The 21,687-nt window shown below is 38.3% G+C and overlaps 1 long non-coding RNA gene across 1 annotated transcript in view; it reads right to left on the bottom strand.

The window, feature by feature from the left end:
* Nucleotides 1-758: 758 nt before the first annotated feature.
* LOC125925159 (uncharacterized) overlaps nt 759-21,687 on the bottom strand; it is a 132,586-nt gene continuing 111,657 nt past the window's right edge. Inside the window, exon 3 of the long non-coding RNA XR_007458717.1 lies at nt 759-3,555. This is a non-coding gene — a long non-coding RNA (uncharacterized LOC125925159). The remainder of the gene's footprint in view (nt 3,556-21,687) is intronic.

Below are 21,687 nucleotides of genomic sequence, written 5' to 3'. Positions count from 1 at the left end.
ACATGCTTTAAAAGTTACTTTGTCCACTTTCTATAATATTTAACTATGTTTTCCTAAATTTTTTTAACAGAAGGTACTGTCATAAATCATTCTTTTTATCTACAAATCATTCTTGATAAAGAAAAGTAAAACTTTTCAAAAAGAACAAATGAACGTCTGGTTTTCTTTTCTTTTTTTTTTGTCAAATATTTTTGAAAGAGCATCATGGTTTAGAATGTTGCTTTGAAATTAGACTAAGAAATAAAGAAACTGGAAATATTTTCTAGATCTTTTTTTTTTAGTTTCATAGACTTTATTATACCATTCACCCTAAATCCTCAAATACATGATTACTGCTATCCCCTTTTGTAAACAAATGATTTTTGTAATAAAATGGTAAGCATCACTGGGTGAAAAGCTGCAGAGATTGGAAATATCCATTTTTGACCAATATCCTAATTTTAACAATTGTTTCCAACCAGTTGATTTGTAGAAAACCATCTACCTTCAATTTGCCCATATTAATACTCTCATTTTAAATTTCAAACATACTTGGGGCACGCTGGTGGCAAAGTCGGTTACGTGTCCAACTCCTGATCTCAGCTCAGGTCATGATCTCACAGTTCGTGAGTTTCAGCCCCACATCAGACTGTGTGCTGATGGCACAGAGCCAGCTTGGGATTCTGTCTATCCTCTCTGCTCCTCCCCTGCTTGTGTTTGCTCTCTAAGTAAATAAATATACTTAAAAAAATTTTTTTTTAATTTCAAACACAAAAATTACATTCCAAACCTCAAAGTGTTAGAAAACTATTTCTCACGTTATTCATGTAGTCTAGGTGTTTACTGTATAAAAGGGGTTTCATTGTCAGCTGGTCACAAAGACTGTATTAGTGATAATCATCAGAAAATCTAGCTTCAACCACCCCTGAAACTTGAATGTCTGTTTCTCTGGAACATTAGGAGGTTTTTCTGAACATCAGTTGGTTGCATTTGCCCACTGCTCTAGAGTTTTAAAAGATCTTTTTATGGGAGTCTGCTAAAGGTATTCTTTCCTCCTGTCCACCTGGTATACAGCACCGCCTCTGAGATTCTGCCTGGTAGCACAAAGAAGTTCTAATTAGAAAATGGATGCATGAAACTGGAGACACTAGGCAGGGAGCCAAAGTTGAGCTATTCGAGGCAGCACTCTCCTGGGTGTAAGAGTAAGGCTAAGCTGTAAGGGTTCTCTTTTTTTGTTGGCAAAACTCACGCACTATCAGAGAAAAGTCTCTTCCTGGCCCAGGCCCATCTCCATAGTTCCAGAAAACTCAGGAGGCAACTACGCTTGTCTGCCTTCATCACCAGCACCACCCAGAGTAATTCTGAAAATGACAGTTATTGGTGTCTGTGTTTTGGGAATACCCTTGTTCCCAGAATCATGGTGCTTGTTAGCACTGGTGGCTTCCTCCTCCTCATTCTACTATCAAGAAGCAAAGAGGTTATCAGCTTTGGAAAGGAAAGGTCAGCCCAAAAGCCAGGCTATTCAGGATTTTCCCAGTAGATACTATAATGACACTTCTGGGATTACGTTCTCAGGCCTGGAATGTCAAGAAACATGACAGGGCAGGATGACAAAGGTAAGAGAGCTAGCTTGGCAATCAGTAGACTGTTAGTTCTAACTCTGTAAGACAACCTTTTGCCTTCCCTATATAGTCCCTCAATCTATGCTTCTATCTGCCTTCCTCCCCGATTGAGGACCCAGTTCCATCATTTATGATCCCACACCATTTTCGTGTGGAATCCCCCAAAAGGAGATAAAGACTCACGTGCCAGTAGTTTAGCTGAAAGGTTGAAAGGGGAGTGGAGAAACGAGACAGGGAAGGGAAGGCAGCCAACAAAGGATGTTTTTTCTGGAGGGGACTGGAGATCAATTCTGTGATTCTGTTACCCAGGGTGACAATATGGAGCAGGTACCTCAGAGGAATCTTGCCAGTGTGTCAAGAAGGAGCTGAGGAATTTATACACCAAATTCCTTTGAGGGCTGCCCTGGGAGGTTGTAGGCATTCTGGTGCTGTGACCTGTCATGCAGTTGGGCAGAGCATCCTTCCCAAGGCAACCTTCAGGCCAAGGCAACCTTCAGGCCAAGTGAGGTCCTGGGCAGGAACACACTGCGGGTGAGTGCAGGGTGGGTGAATGTCTACCTTTCCCCACCCTTGTATTTGATAAAGGAATAAAAAGTAAGAGGGAGAATGAGAAGGAAAGAAAGTTTACAAAAAAGAAAAAGAAAAAAATAAAGGGGGAAGGAGGGAGAAGAAAATTTGATTTCATAATTTACTTCACATCTACTATGTGTAAAGCACCTCATCCACTTCTCATAGCATCCCTATGACACAGGCATTTTATTATCCTCATTTTACAGATGAACAGACTGAATTTAAAGAGGTCAAGTGAAATCTTGCCAAGTCATACAACTGACAGGTTAAGGAGCAGGGGGATTCAAATTCAGGCTTTCCTTTTCTGCTCAAAATTCTTAGTAGTTTCCTGTTCCTTAAAAATAAAGTCTCTCCATGAGCTGATGATACAATTTGATGGAAATGAAGACCCCTGGCCACGGAGTCAAAAGAACAGAGCTCCAGTGCTGGATATGCCAGTCTCAGCCCCACTGGCTTCATGCTCCAGTCACCTTCTCTCTCTAGGTTTCATTTTCTTGGCCAGTAAATTAAGGAGCTAGATTAAAGGATGGTTAAGGCATCTGCCAGCTCTAACAGCTTAGCATTCTTTTCCACTGTTACCTTCTGTTAGTCTTCTATGCCCAACTATCTTCCAACTAAACTGGAAAAGCCTTCATTCTCCTAGAAGCTCATGCTGTTCCAACGGTCTTGTTCTTCCCGAGCAGCTGTCCCTGCCTAAATCTTCCATATATTCCAAACGTTTCTCTCCCAGAAAGGTTTATTTTATCCCTCTAGCTAGAAACAAGATTCTCTGAAGTCTTCAGAGAAACAACATTTCTCTGAATTCTTACTGTATTTTCTTTATATTTTCCTGATTAGGTCAAATTCTGTGTCTTGTCTGGGAAGTTACCTTATACACAATTATAAGTCACCATGTACAACACGGACTCTGGAGCCAGATTGCCAGGACTATTCTCCCAGCTCCTATACTTCCTGGATATGCAAACTTGACCAAATTATTTCCCTGCTTCTGTTTCCTCTCAGTGATATGGGGATAATCATTTTAAATGACGTTAATGGGGTTTATAAATTTAAATGAGTTAACATATGTATAGTGTTTAGAGCAGTTCCTGGCACACAATAACCCCTATGCATGCATTTGCCATTATTATTCAAAATCATTAGCATTTTTGTTTTTGTTTTGTTTGTTGTACTTTGAGTATGTTCTTTCTCTTGAAATCTTGTCAGTGTGTTATATATACCATTATTATGTTTGTACCTGTCATTATCTTTCTTTGTTTCTTCCCTTCTTTGTTTTGTTTGATTGCTTTCCTTCTGCAGAAGTCCTTATCATTTGCTGTTTTGTATTAGGCAATATGTTCTATTAAGATCCTTGGGAGTTTTTCCTTTGTGGGTTCATCATTTCCTACCAAAACATACAACATATATTAAACACTTAGGTGTGTAATTTTTTGAATGAACAAACATAGGAAATAGAACAAATAATATGTACTTAATAAATATAGACATTGGTACTTCTCCCTCCACTCTACTCCCAAGTATGAGATCCTAAAATTAAAACCACTTTCAATTGTATTTTCTACCCTCAACTCTAGCCAAGAATAGACTTTTTTCTTAGGTATTCATTTACAATAAAACTGTATCTCCATCATTCTTTTCTGCAAAACTCTAAAATACCTACCTGACAATGTATTCCTCTGTGGGTAGAAATTCAGAATATCTGGGCTACTAAGACAAAACTCTGAGTGTTACCTTCAAAACAGTCTAGAATATCAACTGATAATTCTTCAAGTCAACATGAATTAGTTTCTTTACAGATAAGATAAAACATAACTTTTCCAGGTATTGGTGATATCATCCCATCGTTGGGGGATACTTTTCAAATTTCCCTTTATTGTTTTTAGCTAGTTTGATTGATTAAATCTGCAATTCTGGCTACACAGAACGTCTTGGTCAAAATGAAGGGAATGAGATGAGTTTGTATGAGGGTCAACAAGTTTAGCTCATGTTTCATTTTCTTAAAAACCCATGGCTTTAAAGACATTGACTGGGCAATGTCCTCCTTATCATGGACAATCATAGTCATAGTATTAATAAACTATAACTTCCTTGAAGATAAAGTATCTTATTCATCTCTAAAAACCCTAATCCCTAGCACAGATGTAGTAGATACTACTATCTACCCAAATCCCTTCTCCCCTTCTCCCTTGCCCATAGACACCCAATTTTGTTTAGTAATTAGAATGCCATCTGCTTTCAGAGACACTAAGCCTCTCTCCAGCTCTGAAAGAGAGGGGTGAACCTTTATTTGTCTCTGTAAACCAATAGTGGTAATCTTAACCCCTCTGTCCATGACAAATTAGGAATGAGCATGTGACACAATTCTGGCTTATGAGAACTGAGGGGAAACCTCTTAGGGACTTTTTGGGAGCACTGACAGTATTCTTAAAAGGGAACCAAAGACAAAGACATTCTTTTTTTAGCCTATGAACACTGCAACCTGCATTTGATTATGCCTAGAATTGTAGCTGCCATCTTCCATCTTGAAAAGAATCAACCCAAGACCATAAGGAAAACTCTGAGGATGGCAGACCTGAAAGTGAATAAATCTGGCTCCCTGATGACACCTTTGAGTCATTAACTTAACCAACCCTGAAACTCCTCTCCCTCTAGACTTCTTGTAAGAAAGAAACTTTTGAGCTGATTTTTCTGTTACTTGCAACTAAAGCATCCTAGTTAATAGAACTGGGGTATTTGTATGATTAATTACCTAAATAGCTTTTAGTAGTAGTAGTACCGAACAATAACAAAAATAGTAATAAGTTACAACCTTTATTTTACTCTGTGGAAAACAATGTACTGGGCACTTGTATCAATTATTTCAATTTAATACCAAATAACTGATTGAGATAGCTTCTATTACTCTCATTTTACATATAAGCAAACTGAAGCCTCAAAAGGATTAGTAACTTAATGTAATTCTTACAGTAAGTGATAAGAGTCCAGGTTTTGAACCTAACTCCATCTGACTGGATTCCACCATTTTTCAACGACCTTACATTAACTCCCAAATTAGTCTGTTTTCGTAATTATATTGTGAGTAGTTTAGGATTATCATCCCCACTTGAATGAATGAGGCACCCAATAGGTTATGTGATTTGCCAAGGGCTACAGAGGAAAGCACTAATTCAAATATCTGAGTCTACAGAAATTCACAGGTCTAAGAAATTGAATATTTCTTCACTGCTATTCCATCACTTTTAAACTGGTACACATTTTATCAGTTTGGTTTTTTTTTTTCCTAGATAACACAGATTACCTTGCATAAATAAACAAAACTGCCATTCAAAAGAGGCACAGAGAAGTCACCCATGGATGTTACTATAGATTACAAAGGGTTAAAAAGCACATTTATTCAATTAAAAAAAAAAAGACCAGGGCCAACTTCCAGAATGATAGTGTGAGGGGCACAGCAAACTCTCCCCAACAACAACAACAAAAGCATGTAACTAGGTAAAATTATTAAAAATATAAGTAAATATAGTAATCATTTAAAATCTCTACAAATTGTTCCAAGGGCATCCAGCAAATGGAGAAATATTCCTTAAAAAAAATCCACTACATCTTACTAAAAACAGCAAGAGACTATAGCATTTAAGCTGGGACTCACTCTATTGCTGTCCCTACCCCTCAGCTCTCTCTATGTTATAGAAGTTCTATCCTAAGAGAGAGGCAGGCTGCTATATTTCTCATCCCCCTCAATCTCATGTGGCAAAAGCTCTGTTCCAGGCATATGGGTCCAAGAGGGCTAGGGCTCCCTTCCCCCCACCAAAGCCCCCACACACTGAGTAGAATCTCTGCTCCAGGCACAGCAGGCCAAAAATTGGGGGACTCCACTATCCTTGAACCAATGTGCCTTTAGAAGAGTTGTTGCCCCAGGAGGAGCAAGCAGATAAGACCAGGGACTATAATCTCCCTCCAGTAGCTGCTTGTAGAAGAGGGGTATCACTTCAAAAGGAAAAGGGGCACCTCCAGCTCTGGTTCATCAGTGAGGAAGCTCTGCTCAGTGGGGAGAGGTACATTATCGGGACAAAACTCCACAGCTCTGCCTGAGGAAACTGACAGTATTTGTAATACTGTATGGAAAATGTCATGACTCAGGGCACTGTAAAAAACAAGGGATACCAATGGAGAGGAAATGAATGGACATTATATCTTCTTAATAGTATAAATAAGCAAAATGGCAGAAAAATCAGAAATCTAACAGGACGAACCAGAGACATAAACAACCAAGAAGAGCCCTCCTAGGATTATAGTCAACTCTGGGCTTCAGAAAGATTGTGCACATGTACTAGGCTGCACCCACCCAGGAACAATCAGAGCAGGACATGAGACACACTTAAAAACATTCCCCCAAGCTGCTCACAAATCAACCAACAACAGGCAGACATCTCACTGGTACTAAGGGCATAAATATAACCTCCAACCAAATACTGACTGAACAATAAGCTACTCTGACCCAAAGGCAACTCCTAGGAAACCAGGCCTACAAATAAAATCATATACATCTCCAACAGTGTGGAAGACTATGTGCACACCCAAGGCCATGCCCTTTGGGAGTAATGGGAGAGGAAAAATCTAAGCTACTAGTCTGTAGATGAAGGTAGGGGCAAAAATGTAAACTCCCTGAACGGTTATAGCAACTTTGAAGCCATACATATAGCTAGTGATAAAAAGTAAAAATCTGGGGCGCCTGGGTGGCTCAGTCGGTTAAGCGGCCCACTTCGGCTCAGGTCATGATCTCATAGTTTGTGAGTTAGAGTCCCATGTCAGGCACTGTGCTGACAGCTTGCTCAGAGCCTGGAGCCTGCTTCAGATTCTGTCTCCCTTTCTTTCTGCCCCTCCCCCTCACATTCTGTCTCTGTCTCTCTCAAAAATAAACAAGCATTAAAAAAAATTTTTTTTAAAAAAAGAAAAGTAAAAATCTAACTGGCCAAGAAGGCTTAAGCACAATTTTTGACCAATAAATGGCTTATACTGAAATATGGGCAATCCTTTTAGCCAGGCTAAAAGATAAAAACAAGAAAAAAATTTTGAGCAGGACATCAGAGGTTGCTGCCCACTGTGGAGGGAAGTAGACTTCAAAGAGTAAGGACAGCTAAGTCACTAGACAAACAAATGCCCAAGCAAACAATGACAAGATCAAGCCCCTGGGGGTGGGGAGTGGGCATCAAAGTCCAGAGTCGTTACATTATGTTACTTAAAATGCCCAGTTTATAACCAAAAATCATGAGGGGGAAGAAACAGGAAATTATGATACATACATAGGGGAAAAAAGCAGGTAAAAGAAACTGTCCTGAAGGGTCCCAGATGGTATACCTAGCAGATGATGACTTCAAAGTTGCCATCATAAATATTTTCAAACACTAAAGGAAACTATTTCTAAAGATTTAAATAAAGATTTAAGTCTTTATTTAAAGATAAAATAATGACACCTCATCGGAGGAAAAAAAAGATAGAAATTATAACAGATCGAGTAAACATTATTGAGTTTAAAAGTATGATAAGCAAAACGAAAGATTTACTAGAGGGTATCAACAGTAAATTTGAGCCACCTAAAGAAACAATCAGTAAACTTAAAAAGAGATCAACAGAGATCGTACAACCTGAGTAACAGTGATAAAAGAATAAAGAAAAGTAAAGTCTCAGGCAAATTTGGGACACCATTAAGAACACTGACATATGTATAATGAGAATATCAGAAGAGGATAAATAGAAATGGACAGAAAAAATACTCAAAGAAATAATGACTCAAAAAATGTTTAATTTCTCAAATTTGATAAAAAAAAAAAATACATTCTACACAACCAAGAAGCTCTATCGACTCTGAGTAGTATAAACACAGAAATCCACACCTGGACACATCATAGTAAAATGTTGAAATCTAGGAATAAAAAGAAAATCCTGAAAATAGTAAGATTAATACAACGCATAATGTAGAAGAGAACAACGATAGCTGATATCTCACCAGAAACAATGGAGGTCAGGAAGGCAGAGGGATGACATATTTAAATTGCTGAAAGTAAAAAAAAATCCTCCGCCAAAAATTTTAAATGGAGCAAAACTATCTTTAAAAAATGAAAGATATTCTGCGATTAAAGGAAAAAAAATCTGAGAGAATTTCAGCAATTTGCTAGCAAACCTGACTTACTAGAAATGCTATAAAGAAGTTCACAGGCTGGGGCACCTGGCTGGCTCAGTTGAAAGAGTATGGGGCTCTTGATCTTGGGGTTGTGAGTCTGAGCCCCACATTGGGTGTAGAGATTACTTAAAAATTGAAAATAAATTCTTAAAAAAAATAGAAGTTCACAGTCTGAAATCAAATGCTATCAGGTAGTAATTCAAATCCATGTGAAAAAACAAAAAGCTATGGTAGAGATAATTATGTAGGCAACTATAAAAGAAAGTATAATGGCATATTTCTTATTTCTAATCTTAACTGATTTAAAAATTAACTGTATGATACAATGTATACACAGTTGTATTCTGTAACCTAAAACATATAGAAATATAATATTTGAAAATAACTACATAAAGGGTGTTAAATAGAAAAAAACCATACTGAGTGAGAAAATAACACCAAATGGTAACTTGAATCCACAAAAATAAATGGAGAAAGCCAGAGATGGTAAAGAAGATTAATATAACAAAGTCTATAAATATATACTTGTTCTCTTCAGCTTTTAAAAATAGATATAACGGGGCGCCTGGGTGGCTCAGTCAGTTAAGTGTCCGACTTCAGCTCAGGTCATGATCTCATGATACGTGAGTTTGAGCCCCGCGTCAGGCTCTGTGCTGACAGCTCAGAGCCTGGAGCCCATTTCAGATTCTGTGTCTCCCTCTCTCTCTGCCCCTCCCCTGTTCATGCTCTGTCTCTCTCTGTATCAAAAATAAATAAATGTTAAAAAAAAAATAGATATAAGATTACATTAAGTAATAATTATAGGAATATATTTTTGGATTTGTAACTTATGTAGGCATAATATATGTAACAATAATAGCACACAATGATAGGAAAAATGGAGCTTTATAAAAGCCAAATTTCTATGTTTCATTGAAATTAAAATCAGTATAAATCTAAAGTAATTTTGGTAAGGTAAGAGTATATTGAGACAGGAACCTGTTGGGATGAGCACCGGGTGTTTTATGGAAACCAATTTGACAATAAATTTCGTATTAAAAAAAAGTATATTGCAAGTTCTAGAGTAACCACAAAGAAAATAATTTTTAAAATAATATTTAAAAAATAATTTTTAATAAAATATTATTTTAAAAATTATTTTAGGTTTTAAAATGTATTACTAGAAAATATTCCCTTACTACAAAAAGAAGATAGTAAAGGAGAAACAAAGAGGGGTAAAATAAAACAGAAAAAAGGTAAAATGGCAGATATATCAACAATCATATTAACAACATTAAATGCAAGTGGATTAAATCATCCAATCAAAAGGCATGATTTATCAGATGGGATTAGAAAAAAACAAGTTCTCATAAACCAGTATCGTATCATATGCTCATTCCTGATTTATCATTGACAAAGAGGTTGAGATTGCCACTACTGGCTTACAGGCATTAATAAAGATTCACCCTCTCCCTCAGGGCTGGAGAGAAGCTCAGTGTCTCTGAAAGCAGATGGCATTCTAATTACTAAACACAATTGGGTGTCTATGGGCAAGGGAGAAGGAGAGAAGGGATCTGGGTAGACAGTCAATAGTGTCTGCTACATCTGTGCTAGGGATTAGGGTTTTTAGAGATGAATAAGATATTTTATCTTCAAGTAAGTTAAAATACTATGACTATGATTGTCCATGATAAGGAGGACATTGCCCAGTCAATGTCTTTAAAGCCATGAATTTACCAGATGCCCTTCAGGACAATCGGCCATCACCCAAAGCAAAGAGCAGTGAATCTCCAGTCTGAAGACCTGTTTACTAATGACTGCTTTGGTCTTCTGTTTTCTTAAGGAGTTAAATTTATATCATCAAAGGCTCTTATTCAAGTAAACAACAATACTCCAATCTGGCTATGCATGAAAATCACTTGGGATGTTTCTACAAGTAAGATTCCTGGATCTACCCTGAAGGGCTACTCCAAGGAACAAATCAAAGCACACCTGGTGGAGGGTCCAAAATACCACTAAGAGTAGGGTAATAAAATAACCAAACTCACAACAGAGAGCAAGTAACAATCTCTGGAAAAACACCTCCTGAAAGGCCAGGCCCTGGAGAGTGTATGACCCTCCTTTAATATAGCAGTGCTCCCAGGTACAGAGCACACAACAAGCTTTTAAAACATATAAGGGATGGAAAACTAGCCAAAATGATGAAACAGAAGAATTCTCCTCAAAAGAAATTCCAAGAAGTAGCAACAACTAATGAATTGATCAAAACCAATTTAAGCAATATAACTAAGAATTTAGAATAATAGTCATAAAATTAATTGCTGGGCTTGAAAAAAGCATAGAGGACAGCAGAGAATCTATTACTACAGATATCAAGGGACTAAAAAATAGTCATGATGAATTAAAAAATGCTATAAATGGGGTGCAAAATAAAATGGAGGCAGCCAGAGCGTGGATTGAAGAGGCAGAGGGGAGAATAAGTGAATTAGAAGATAAAATTATGGAAAAAGAAGAAGCTGAGAAAAAGAGAGATTAAAAAAAATCCAGGATTACGAAGGGACAATTAATTAGAGAACTAAGTGATGCAATCAAATGGAACAATATCCATATTATAGGAATTCCAGAAGAAGAAGAAGAGAGAGGGAAAGGGGCTGAAGGTGTACTTGAAAAAATCATAGCTGAGAACTTCCCTGATCTGGGGAAGGAAACAGGCATTGAAATCCAAGAGGCACAGAGAACTCCCTTCAGACGTAACTTGAATCGATCTTCTGCACAATATATCATAGTGAAACTGGCAAAATACAAGGATAAAGACAGAATTCTGAAAGCAGCTAGGGATAAATGGGCCTTAGCATACAAAGGTAGACACATAAGGGTAGTAGCAGATCTATCTACTGAAACATGGCAGGCCAGAAAGGAATGGCAGGAAATTTCAATGTGATGAACAGGAAAAATATGCAGCAAAGAATCTTATACTCAGCAAGTCGGGCATTCAAAATAGAAGGAGAAATAAAGGTTTTCCCAAACAAAAGCTGAAGGAATTCATCACCACTAAACCAGCCCTACAAGAGATCCTAAGGGGGACTGTGTAAGTGAAATGTTGCAAGGACCATAAAGTACCAGAGACATCACTATAAGCATGAAACCTACAGATAACATAATGACTCTAAACCCGTATCTTTCAATAATAACACTGAATGTAAATGGACTAAATGCTCCAACCAAAAGACACAGGGTATCAAAATGTATAAAAAAACAAGACCCATCTATTTGGTGTCTACAAGAGACTCACTTTAGACCTGAGGATACCTTCAGATTGAAAGTGAGGGGATGGAGAACTATCTAGTATGCTACTGGAAGTCCAAAGAAAGCTGGAGTAGCCATACTTATACCAGACAAATTAGACTTTAAAATAAAGGCTGTAACAAGAGATGAAGAAGGCTATTATATAGTAATTACAGGGTCTATCCATCAGGAAGAGCTAACAATTATAAATGTCTATGCACCGAATTCAGAGACCCCCAAATATATAAAATGATTAATCACAAACATAAGCAACCTTATTGATAAGAATGTGGTAATTGCAGGGAATTTTAATAGTCCACTTACAACAATGGATAGATCATCTAGACAGAGAATCAATAAAGAAAACAAGGGCCCTGAATGATACATTGGATCAGATGGACTTGACAGATATTATTTAGAACTCTGCATCCCAAAGCAATGGAATACACTTTCTTCTCGAGTGTGCATGGAACATTCTCCAAGAGAGATCACATACTGGGTCACAAAACAGACCTTAATAAGTATAAAAGAACTGGAGCACCTGGGTGGCTCAGTAGGTTGAGTGTCTGACTTCGGCTCAGGTCATGATCTCGCAGTCTGTGATTCGAGCCCTGTGTCAGGCTCTGTGCTGACCGCTCAGAGCTTGGAGCTTGCTTCAGATTCTGTGTCTCCCTCTCTCTTTGCCCCTCCCCCGCTCATGCTCTGTCTCTCGCTCTGTCAAAAATAAATAAACATTTAAAAAAAATTTTTTAATAAGAACTGAGATCCTACCATGCACACTTTCAGATCACAATGCTATGAAACTTGAAATCAACCACAGGAAAAAGTTTGGAAAACCTCCAAAAGCATGGAGGTTAAAGAACACTCTACTAAAGAATGAATGGGTCACCCAGGAAATTAGAGAAGAAATTTAAAAAATATGGAAACAAATGAAAATGAAAATACAACAATCCAAACGCTTTGGGATGCAGCAAAGGCAGTCCTAAGAGGAAAATACATTGCAATCCAGGCCTATCTCAAGAAACAAGAAAAATCCCAAATACAAAATCTAATAGCACACCTAAAGGAAACAGAAGCAGAACAGCAAAGACACCCCAAACCCAGCAGAAGAAAAATAATAAAGATCAGAGCAGAAATAAACAATATAAAATCTAAAAAAACTGTAGAGCAGATCAATGACACCAAGAGTTGGTTTTTTGAAAAAATAAACAAAATTGATAAACGTCTAGCCAGGCTTCTCAAAAAGAAAAGGGAGATGACCCAAATAGATAAAATCAGGAATGAAAATAGAATTATTACAACCAATCCCTCAGAAATACAAGCAATTATCAGGGAATACTATAAAAAATTATATGCCAAAAACTGGACAACCTGGAAGAAATGGACAAATTCCTAAACACCCACACACTTCCAAAACTCAAATGGGAAGAAATAGAAAATTTGAACAGACCCATAACTAGTGAAGAAACTGAATCAGTTATCAAAAATCTCCCAACAAATAATAGTCCAGGACCAGATGGCTTCCCTGGGGAATTCTACCAGACATTTAAAGCAGAGATAATACCTATCCTTCTCAAGCTGTTCCAAAAAACAGAAACGAAAGGAAAACTTCCAGACTCATTCTATGAAGCCAGCATTACATTGATTCCCAAACCAGACAGAGATCCAGGCAAAAAAGAGAACTACAGGCCAATATCCCTGATGAATATGGATGCAAAAATTCTCAACAAGATACTAGCAAATCAAATTCAACAGCATATAAAAAGAATTATTCAGCGTGATTAAGTGGGATTCATTCCTGTGCTGCAGGGCTGGTTCAATATTCGCAAATCAATCAATGTGATACATCACATTAATAAAAGAAAAGATAAGAACCATATGATCCTGTCCATCGATGCAGAAAAAGCATTTGACAAAATACAGCATCCTTTCTTAATAAAAGCCCTTGAGACAGTCGGGATAGAAGGAACATACTTAAACATCGTAAAAGCCATTTATGAAAAGCCCACAGCTAATATCATCCTCAATGGGGAAAAACTGAGAGCTTTCCCCCTGAGATCAGGAACATGACAGGGATGTTCACTCACCGCTGTTGTTTAACATAGTGTTGGAAGTCCTAGCATCAGCAATCAGACAACAAAAGGAAATCAAAGGCATCAAAACTGGCAAAAATGAAGTCAAGCTTTCCCTTTTTGTAGATGACATGATACTCTAGGTGGAAAACCCAACAGATTCCACCAAAAGTCTGCTAGAACTGATACATGAATTCAGCAAAGTCGCAGGACACAAATTAAGTGCAGAAATCAGTTGCATTTTTGTACACCAATAATGAAGCAACAGAAAGACAAATAAAGAAACTGATCCCATTCACAATTGCATCAAGAAGCATAAAATACCTAGGAATAAATCTAACCAAAGATGTACAAGATCTGTATGCTGAAAACTATAGAAAGCTTATGAAGGAAACTGAAGAAGATACAAAGAAATGGAAAAACATTCCATGCTCATGGAAAGGAAGAATAAATATTGTTAAAATGTCAATACTACCCAAAGCTATCTACACATTCAATGCAATCCCAATCAAAACTGCACCAGCATTCTTCTTGAAGCTAGAACAAGCAATATCCTAAAATTCATATGGAACCACAAAAGGCCCCGAATAGCCAAAGTAATATTGAAGAAGACCAAAGCGGGAGGTTTCACAATCCCAGACTTTACCCTCTACTACAAAGCTGTAATCATCAAGACAGCATGGTATTGGCACAAAAACAGACACATAGACCAATGAAATAGAATAGAGACTCCAGAATTGGACCCACAAAAGTATGGCCAACTAATCTTTGACAAAGCAGGAAAGGATATCCAGTGGAAAAAAGACAGTCCCTTTAACAAATGGTGCTGACAGAACTGGACAGCAACATGCAGAAGAATGAAACTAGACCATTTTCTTATACCATTCACAAAAATAAACTCAAAATGGATGAAAGACCTGAATGCGAGACAGGAAACCATCAAAACCCTAGGGGAGAAAGCAGGAAAAAAAACCTCTCTGACCTCAGCCACAGCAATTTCTTACTTGACACATCTCCAAAGGCAAGAGAATTAAAAGCAAAAATGAACTACCGGGACCTCATCAAGATAAAAAGCTTCTGTACCACAAAGGAAACAATCAACAAAACTAAAAGGCAACCAACGGAATGGGAAAAGATATTTGCAAATGACATATCAGACAAAGGGCTAGTATCCAAAATCTATATAGAGCTCACCAAACTCCACACCCAAAAAACAAATAATCCAGTGAAGAAATGGGCAGAAGACATGAATAGACACTTTTCCAAAGAAGACATCCAGATGGCCAATAGGCACATAAAAAGATGCTCAACCTCACTCCTCATCAGGGAATTACAAATCAAAACCACACTGAGATACCACCTTATGCCGGTCAGAGTGGCTAAAATGAACAAATCAGGAGACTATAGAGGCTGGAGAGGACGTGGAGAAACAGGAACCCTCTTGCACTGTTGGTGGGAATGCAAACTGGTGCAGCCACTCTGGAAAACAGTGTGGAGGTTCCTCAAACAATTCAAAATAGATCTACCCTATGACTCAGCAATAGCACTGCTAGGAATTTACCCAAGGGACACAGGAGTGCTTATGTATAGGGGCCCTTGTACCCCAATGTTTATAGCAACACTTTCAACAATAGCCAAATTATGGAAAGAGCCTAAGTGTCCATCATCTGATGAATGGATAAAGACATTGTGGTTTATATACACAATGGAGTACTACGTGGCAATGAGAAAGAATGAAATCTGGCTGTTTGTAACAACGTGGATGGAACTGGAGAGTATTATGCTAAGTGAAATTAATCAGTCAGAGAAAGACAGATATCATATGTTTTCACTCTTATGTGGATCCTGAGAAACTTAACAGAAGACCAGGGGGGAGAGTAAGGGGGGGGGGAGTTACAGAGAGGGAAGAAGGCAAACCATAAGAGACTCTTAAATACTGAGAACAAACTGAGGGTTGATGGGGTTGGGGGAGAGGGGAAAGTGGGTGATGGGCATTGAGGAGGGCACCTGTTGGGATGAGTACTGAGTATTGTATGGAAACCAATTTGACAACAAATTATATTTAATGATAAAAAAATAAAGCCATGGGTTTATAAGAAAATGAAACATTAGCTAAACTTGTTAACCCTCATACAAACTCATCTCATTGCCTTCATTTTGACCAAGACATTCTGTTTAGCCAGCATTGCAGATTAATCACTCAAACTGGCTGTAGAAGACACAATTTAGATTCAAAGATACAAATAGGTTGAAAGTAAAAGGATAGAAAAATATATTTCAAAAGAGAGCTTGGGTAGTTTTACTTATCAGACAAAATACACTTTAAAACAAACAAAAAAATGTTACTAGAAATAACAGAAAAATTGCATAATGATGATCAGGTCAGTCCATGAAGAATATATAATAACTGTAAACATACATTCTCCTAACAACTGAGCCCCAAAATACATGAGGCCAAATCTAGAAGAATATATGGGAGAAAGAGGTAATTTAACAAAAATAGTTGAATACTTCAATACTCCGTTTAAATAATAGACAACACAACTAGGCAGAACATCAACAAGGAATGAACAAGGCTATAAAACAAATAGATCTAACAGACATCTGTACAACATTCCACCCAGTCACAGCATAAGACGCATTCATTTCCAGTGCACATGGAACATTCTCCAGTATAGATCATAAAACAAGTTTCAATACATTTAAAATGAGTGAAGTTGTACAAAGAATATTCTCAGACCAAAATTAAATTAAATTAAATTAGAAGTCAATAAAAAAGAAAATGGAAATTCACAAATATTTTTTTAAATTAAAACTCCTGAATAAATGAGTCAAAGAAGAAAATAACAGGGAAAATTAGAAAATATCTTCAAGAATTAAAATGAAAACACTGTGCCCAAAAATGGAATGCAGTTAAAGAAGTGCTCAGTGGGAAACTTACAGCCAGATAATGAAAGGAAAGGACAAGCAGAAATGCAGTGATATATTTATTCAGTAAGGAACTTGGGCTGGAGTTAAGGGACCAGATTCTTATGCGGGGTCTGTCATAAAGTTCCTGTGTAACTTCAGTAAGTCATTCAAATTCCCAAGACCTCCACTTCCTCATCAACAAAGTAAAAAGATTGGGATAAATATCTCCAAGGTCTTTTCTAGTCTTTCATCCTATGGCTCTTAGTTAGCAAGTGTCCTAACTAGCTTTTCTATTTCCCTCTGTGCCTTTAAAAAACAGGTGAAGCTCACTCAGCCTGTTTTCTTGTCATGTTGTATGATTCTAGACCATCTTAGATTTGCTGTTTTAAACTTCATTATTGTCACACAGACTCACCAGTTACTATTTTTTTGTGTTGTCTTGTTCCCCTTCTAATCATCCCTTACTTTTAAAAGTAGCATTCTCTTGCATGTTTGAATATTCTCTTCCCTCCCTGTATGAAGCACTGGTTCATTTTTAAAACTTCCTTCTCTGGCTTTACATATTTAGAGTTTCATCGGTGACCTCTTGAACATTTATGTTTTTCATGGACCCCTTCAAAAGGACCCCTTCATGGCACTTTGGGCAGTCTAAGAATGGTTTGTGAGTTGCATACTGGATGAAAGATCCACTTGCAGTGTCAAAACTGATTATGTTCCAGGTAACAATTTTCGCTCAGCATCTTAGTGTAGACTGGCAAATTCGTATCTGATGGCTTTCCTTAGGAAAGAAGTTATTCTCTAGCTCCACAGAAAGGTATTCAATGTCACTGATCTTGTTACATTTCTATTTCCTGAAATACAGGAGTAAAATGGGAGGCAATTTAGGATGGTAGATACTTTCTGCCAACATCTTGGCAAAGACAGAAAAGGCTGAGAGGTTGCCTTGTTAACTTCAGATAATCAAGAAGACAGGACCAAGGAGTTCTGAATTGGCACAGCCAGCAAGAGAAAAGGTGAGATACTGGAGAATCTAATCAGGCCACAGATGAGGCACCATGCTGCCAACAGACACTTGTAAAGAAATGTACTTGATCGATTACCTAAAGAACCTCTAGCATCTGGACTTTACTAGCCATATGCTCACTAATTTCATTCAAAGGTCAGAAAGTTTGAATTTCTTTTTTTTTAATCAGTGGTGTGATATGTATACATTTATTACCTAGATAATGTGGTACAACATACAATCAAAATATCACTTGGGCATCAATATGCTTCCAGGAAGATAGGCAGAGTATAGCTGCTGACAAGTATTTAATTCAAAACCCTAAAACAGTTGCTAATAGTCTCAACACCTGTACTCAAATCTTTTCCTTGGTTTTCATGAGTAAATAAGTGTTTATTAGGTACCACTAAGTGTGCGCATGAAGCTCTGTACGGACCCAGTGTTTTGTACTTCATCATATGTATTTTTCAAACTTTTCTAAAGAGAGCAAGACTGGTTTACATCATTAAGGGAGGATTTGACAACACAAAAACAAATGGGAAGGGGGGGCTGAGAGTGCTCTTTCTGCATAGCTAGAAAGGACTTTTAAAAACAGGTAAAATCCTGAAATGGGTAGACTGGGAGCTTCTCTAGAATTCTTTGTCCCCCCCCATCCAGAGGCCCCTCCTCCTCCTGCTCAGTAGGGCCTATTTAACTATTTGAGTTATTCTGTCCTCTCTTCCCTCTCCTTCCTCAAAGCCTGTTCCTCATTTAAAAAAAAAAAATAATAAATATATATATATAGTTCACTGACATCATGTAACCTGGTGTTCTCCCTCCAGCAATTTTTGTATATTAAGTTTCACTCTTAATTATAAGTGAACCTGTCTACCACTCCAACCTCACCCTCCAAAGAATTTCAAGCAGCAGTCAAGAGACAATCTGAGGAGCAGGCGGTGGGAAGGGGGATTTTATTAAAGTTTTCCCACACCTTAACTGTCCTATGTGATTCTGAAGCTGGAGCAAATGGCCAGGAATGCTATGCTCTCAAAGGCCACACTGCCAGTCATAAAACTGGCTTGGGTTGTGCACAATCATTTCATTAAGACAAATTTCATAAAGCAAAATTGACTCTGTTAAAAAGGCAGAAAATGTTCTGTCAGCCCAGTTCACGTTAGTTTAAGACTCTGCATAGAACTCCCTTCCCTTTCAAAAGCTGCCTTAGGGCTTTTAAGAATCACAGACAGTCTTGGGGCGCCTGGATGGCTCAGTCGGTCGAGCATCTGACTTCGGCTCAGGTCATGATCTTGCGGTCTGTGAGTTTGAGCCCCACATCCGGCTCTGCGCTGACAGCTCAGAGCCTGGAGCCTGCTTCAGATTCTGTGTCTCCCTCTCTCTCTGCCTCTCCCTCCCGCTCATGCTCTGTCTCTCTCTCTCTGTCAAAAATAAACATTAAAAAAAATTAAAAAGAATCACAGACAGTCTGGGTCTCCACAGCCAGTGTATTCAGGGCACTCCTGGGAAAGGAGTGAACCCCTTCATGAAAATGTGTTCTCCTGAGAAGCTACTTAGCACCTCTTCCCTCAGCACCTGCAGACTTTCCACAAAATTAAAAGCAAGCTAATGACTTTGTGAGTTCAAGCCCACGCCCCTGCCACCCTGGTTTTATTTACCTCCTCAGTGCTGCACTGCAATCATTTTTTCCCCTGCACTTTTTGATTTTCTTAGATTTACAACAGAAGTACTCACTAAAGCCAATCCACTCTCTATTGGCTTAAAATTGGTCAGTGGTGAGACAATATAACAGAACTGAAACTTGAAACTGTGGACAGACTCACTTTTCTGGAGATGAGTCTGCCTATTTGGGGTGACAATGTGTTGTCAGTACTCTGTAACTGGCAGAATTGATTTCCTTCCCGGTATTTTCTCCCTCAGTCCCGGGGGGGGTGGGGGGGGGTGCAAGCAGCCCAACCTGAAAACCTGTACAGGCATATACATTCTGGTGGGAAAGGATCAGTGGTTAAAGCAGAGTGCTAATGGAGGAGAGGCGTGACTGGCCTTTCACCAAGGGCACTCTGAATGCCAGGGATTCGTAGGAGCTGGCCCTGGCACTGAGAAATTTCTGCTGAGGGAATATGAGAGAAAGGTTCAAAGCAAACTCTTCTTTTTTATAAAAAATTTTTTTAATACTTATCTATTTTTGAGAGAGAGCGAGACAGAGTGCAAGCAGGGAAGGGGCAGAGAGAGGGAGACACAGAATCTGAAGCAGGCTCCAGGCTCTGAGCTGTCAGCACAGAGTCCAATGTGGGGCTTGAAGCCATGAACCGCGAGATCATGACCTGAGCCGACTAGGCCACCCAGGCGCCCCCAAAGCAAATTCTTCTGCTTATTCCTGGGAAGACATCTTCTCCAGAAGGTGGCCCATTTTTTTTCTTTAACTATAAAAGACTTAATTTAACAAAAAAGATTTCTTGCTCAACTATCTTTTGTATCATATATTTAATTTAATTTTATAAGTCCATTTATTTATATTGAGTGAGAGAGAGAGAGAGCATGGGAGGGGCAGAGAGAGACAGGGAGAGAGAGAATCTCAAGTAGGATCCACACTGCCAGTGCAGAGCCCAATGTGGGGCTCTGACTCATGAACTCTGAGATTATGAACTGACCCAAAATCAAGAGTTGGATGCTCAGCTGATGAGCCACCCAGGTGCCCCTCTGTATTTTCAATTTTAACAATTAACATGGCACAGGGAATTCTTTATGCTAATGTTATAGTTCCTTGGTTGAGCCCTAACACCAATATTTGCTTTATTTTTTTTTTTATTTGAGCAGAGTTAACACACAATGTTACATTAGCTTCAGGTGTACAACACAGTGACTGGGCAAGTTTATACATTATGCTATGCTCCCCACAAGTGTAGCTGCCATCTGTCACAAAAATAGACACATAGATCAATAGAATAGAATAGAATAGAATAGAATAGAATAGAATAGAATAGAATAGAATAGATAGAATAGAATAGAATAGAATAGAATAGAATAGAATAGGGTCCCCCCACAAATAAAACCACGCTTATCTGGTCAATTAATCTATGATAAAGGAAGCAAGAATATGCAATGGGAAAAAGTCTCTTCAATAAATGGTGCTGGGAAAACTGGACAGCCACACGCAAAACTATCGAACTGGATCACTTTCTCACACCAGATACAAAAATGAACTCCAAATGGATTGAAGGTGGCCCATTCTCACTACCCACTCCTTCCTCCCTGTGACTCTGTCCTGTCCTGACAACTTACTTCACACAGCCAGATACTTGCCCATGGCATGCTCTCTGTCCCTCGGATATCCATAGAGTGTGGCTCCTCCAAAACACAACTGTCATTGCCCCATGTCGTCCTGCAGTAGAATTTCTTCACACACCCAGCCTAAGTTGCATCTCTCATCCCTGCCTGTGTCACTCTCTATTCTGTTACCCTGTTTTATCATCTTTGCAACTCTCTCTCTACGAAGTGATCCTGTTTATTTGTTTCTGTGGGTTTGTTTTGTGTCTTACTTTCCTCAACAAAGTGTAAGGTCCAAAAAGGCAGGAATACCATCTTTCTGACTCACTGCTACATCTCCAGTGCCTGGGAAAGTTCCCAGTACACTAGGGACTCAAAATATTTCTGGAATGAATGAACTTATGAATATATGGGAATTTCTGCAGGTAAGAAGATAGCAACTATATTCAGAAATGGAGAGTCTGTAAGCCCTAGGTTAGCTCCTTTATGTATCCTACCCCTACATTCTCATAAACAGAGTACACAGAGGTGCACATATGGAATCAAATTTCTCAAGTCAGACTGTGAATTCAGGGTAATCAGGTAAAGTAATGGACTTTACAATATCACATATTTGGATACATTTCTCTGAAATCCAGCTTATCCAAGTAGGTAAGCATACAGACCCTAAAGGGCACTGCTGAGGCCATAGTCTGTCTACATAGGGTGGCTTACTTGTGTGACCGTATACAAACAGACTCCTCTGTGCTTCAGTTTCTTTGCTTATAAAAGAAAAATAGATTACTTCCCAAATTGGGTTGCTGTGAAGATTAACTGAGTTAATTT

This window comes from Panthera uncia, chromosome F1 (genome assembly GCF_023721935.1).
Source record: "Panthera uncia isolate 11264 chromosome F1, Puncia_PCG_1.0, whole genome shotgun sequence".
Classification (NCBI taxonomy): Eukaryota; Metazoa; Chordata; class Mammalia; order Carnivora; family Felidae; genus Panthera; species Panthera uncia.
The sequence above is the reverse complement of the archived record's forward strand: the minus strand, read 5'-3'. Positions and strand labels throughout refer to the sequence as shown.